The sequence below is a fragment of the Schistocerca gregaria genome, chromosome 8, assembly GCF_023897955.1.
Source record: "Schistocerca gregaria isolate iqSchGreg1 chromosome 8, iqSchGreg1.2, whole genome shotgun sequence".
In the NCBI taxonomy this organism is placed as follows: domain Eukaryota; kingdom Metazoa; phylum Arthropoda; class Insecta; order Orthoptera; family Acrididae; genus Schistocerca; species Schistocerca gregaria.
This window is the reverse complement of record NC_064927.1, coordinates 440657421-440661476: the sequence shown is the minus strand read 5'-3', so window position 1 is coordinate 440661476 and position 4056 is coordinate 440657421.

Genomic DNA, 4056 nt, shown 5'->3' with positions numbered 1-4056 from the left:
CGCTAAATGCGCGCACAGCAGTGCAACAAATATCTTTTGTTTGCTCGGTTGTTTCTGGGTCAAAATCTAATTCCCAAATTCTTCCCTCGAATAATATTCAGTTTTTAGCTATTCTCCACTCCTCAAAAAGTTATTAGGTTGCAAAGGGAACAACTTGTTCTGATCCAAAGTTCCTCAGCGAAGGTAACCGATCACCGTCACATCTCGCCCAAGACTCAACTACAAATCGCTCAGTCCGCTATTCGTGTTCTGCCTACCGTGCACTATTTTACTGAACGATGCTTTTCTTAATCCGCAGAATCTTTGCTGTCGATCTGTTACGCAAATGACTGGTAAACTCGTGCTATGGAAAATTATAAGTAAATCGACAAATCACAGTAAATCGGTACATTAAAAATACACTCGACAAACTATTTTTATAGATAAAAGTGATTCATAATATAAGTGGCAGACAATGTGTTTCTCTAAGAAGTCAGATTGATCTCTAAAATGTTCCTATATCGCACAAAGTAGATAGTTTTCGCCTTACACGAACCTTTCACTGTCATGAATGGAATCTGACAATGTTTGTTCTCTCCAGAGTACCCACATTCTCTCTGCTATGACGTCGAAGCCGCAACAGTGGGGGCCATGGTGCACCCGATTCCTCGCTTTTCCCACGTGGATACTCGTCTTGTTGCTGACAAGACAGTTTGATGACTCAGAGTCATGTGACGAGGCTGTACGATCCTGCACGGCCGAGCGAACAGTACGAATGACCTCTCGAGCGATAGTCACGTGCGGCCGTTGTGAATTTGCACAGTAATACCATATCCACGTGACAGCTGCAGAGTCCCGACCGACGCACGCAGCAGGTAAACAACAGACTATAACCTCGATAGTCTACGATCCAGCTGCTTTCGAATTCCGATACTCACCAGCAGAAGTTTCTCCTTCTTACACCAAGTGCAACACGGTATTCTCACAAACAGCCGATATTTAGAAGTAATTTCTCATTGACGAACCCACTGCATTAGATCCGCTGACATGCGGAATGGAAATAGCGTTACCCATATGTGCTACGTACGGCTGCGCTGAAATGCTAATCATTTGCTTACCCAAGCATGTTTTAATGCCAATTTGTTGCATTCCGCCTATAAGCCGTTGCAGTTTTAACAGCCAGCAGTTTACATCATTCTTCACTTTTCCCCACGTTAAAATAGACAATGTGAAGAATTTTCTGACGTATGCAAGTAATACGCTCCATATGCAGGATAAGAAATTGAACCTAAAACATTTCGTGAAGATACGCCGGAAGCTACTTGTACACCTAAGGACTTCTCTCCCTGAAAAGTAGCATGTATAATATTTGCTAAACTCTTGAACGGCGTTCCGAAACTGGTCTCATATTCCGTACTTTGGTATTTTCCTCATTATACGACAGTGCGCAACAGTATCGAATACCTTCAGGCAGTCAAGGAACACAGCAACAACATGGGCGCCTCTGTTTACTGTCTTCTGGGTCTCTGGCATGGACAGAACGAGCTGGTTCAAATGGCTCTGAGCACTATGGGATGTAACTTCTGAGGTCATCAGTCCCCTAGAACTGAGAGCTACTTAAACCTAACTAACCTAAGGACATCACTCATATCCATACGCGAGGCAGGATTCGAACCTGCGACCGTTGCGGTCGCGCGGTTCCAGACTGTAGCGCCTAGAACCGCTCGGCCACTCCGGCCGGCTAGAACGAGCTGAATTTCATACATTTGGTGTTTGTGGAATCTATGTTCATTCCTACAGACAATATTTTCGGTCTTCAGAATGGTCATAATACGCGATTAAGAAGGTGTATTGTATTCAGTGAAGCACGCCCGCATAGGGTAGCGTGCATCTATTGGTCATGCCATCTTGAAAACGGAAATCACCTGCTCATTTTCCCAGCAGCTTTGTTCTGAAGCGAATACGATAATTTCTTTTTATTCACAGTTGTCTTGATTGCTTTTGATGTAGTCACAATTGGTTGCCTGCTTTGACTCTTAACATTATGACAAACCGGATCATTGGCAAGAAGAGAATCATCTTAGTCGTTGTTGTCAGAATTACTTGAAGACAATCTCGCTGCGCTTGTTTACAGGTCTAATGATGTTGCAGACTCTTGAATCGTTCACTGAGCCATGAAAACATTCATTTAAACAGTCATCGGTGTCTTCATTGTCACTGGGAACATCTGGATAATTAACGTTATAAGCCTCCAAAGTTTCAGATTCTTCCCTTTCCTTCCGTTTTCTGAACAGAATGACCTTTAAAGAGGAACATCAAGAACAAACTAGTAACTATGAGAAACATCAAAATTTACAAAAAAAATCCTAAATACACAAAAAATACATGAAAGCAATCAAATTTGATACGATCTGTAGAAAGAATTCTGTAAAGAGCTGTATTTTGAACCAATTGTACTGAGGCTCCCACGGTTTCGTGGTGTATAGCACATTATCAGATACGTATAAACATGAAAACATGGTAAACAACGTGCGCAGAATATAGAACGCCCAGTATGGTTCAAATGGCTCTGAGCACTATGGGACTTAACTTCTGAGGTCACCAGTCGCCTAGAACTTAGAACTACTTAAAACCGAGCGAGGTGGCGCAGTAGTTAGCACACTGGACTCGCATTCGGGAGGACGACGGTTCAATCCCGTCTCCGGCCATCCTGATTTAGGTTTTCCGTGATTTCCCTAAATCGTTTCAGGTAAATGCCGGGATGGTTCCTTTGAAAGCGCACGGCCGATTTCCTTCCCAATCCTTCCCTAACCCGAGCTAGCGCTCCGTCTCTAATGACCTCGTTGTCAAGGGGACGTTAAACTCTAACCACCACCACCACCAATACTTAAACCTAACTAACTTAAGGACAGCACACACATCCATGCCCGAGGCAGGATTCGAACCTGCGACCGTAGCGGTCGCGCGGTACCAGACTGTAGCGCCTAGAACCGATCGGCCACTCCGGCGGCTGGCCCAGCATGCACAGCTAAAACCATAATGTTCTTACGGCGGCTAGGCAATCAATAAAAGTTGGGTGAGGGAATATATGTACATATAAATATTAAAACATGATACACAACATGACGCAGAATATAGAAGTCCCATCCTTCGTGGTTAAAACTATAATGGCCATGGAGAACAGAATACTGCTGTAAGCATCTAAAGACACGAAATAAATGAAGCATATCAACGCACACGGCAATTGCAGACAGCGTGTAGAAAACACGAGCTGTCTCGAGATCCGCCACTAAGGAATAGCGCGCGAAACAAGAGTCTGCTATGCGTTAAGAGCCATCAACAGGACCAGAATTTTGTTACAAAAGTAAGATTCATCTTGCGTAATAGGTGTCACCAACTTTAGTCTGACTCTTAAGACCCTAAAGTGGTAACCTGTTGAAACGTCCCCTTAGAAAAATTATAAGTGACTGTGCTTAAACTGAAACATTATTTTGAGTGCAACGCAATCTGACTTTCAAAAATCCCTACAAAAGAATGGCCCTGAATAACAATAACCTATACCTTTCATGAATCACTTACCTCACAAAAATCTTCGTTACTCGAACTACTACAATACAGAGAGCGGCAATACTGCCAGCTAAATAAAAGATTCTAACTACTGAAGGCACTAACTACTGATAGGCATAGTCAGCAAATGAAAGATTTTGATAGAGAACAAACAATGTATATACCTTAATAGTATTCAAAAGTCATAATATATATATATATATCACTTCATGACATCCAGTCTTACAAATTTACTGTCTCTGATGGACACACGTCCAGATCATCCTCTCTCAAAACTCCGCCATCTCTCTCCCCACATCCACCTCCAACTGCGCAACGCTACGCGCTGTTAACAGCCAACTGCCCAACACTACAATAGCAAATTCCAACAATGGAAACCAGCCACAGACTGCACACAGCACAGTCAGTGATTTTCATATAGGGCGCTACATGGCGTTACCAACATAAAAACCTGAACAGCCTACTTACACTGTTGCAAGTCCAGTTCAAGATTGTCAATGTCAGATTTCA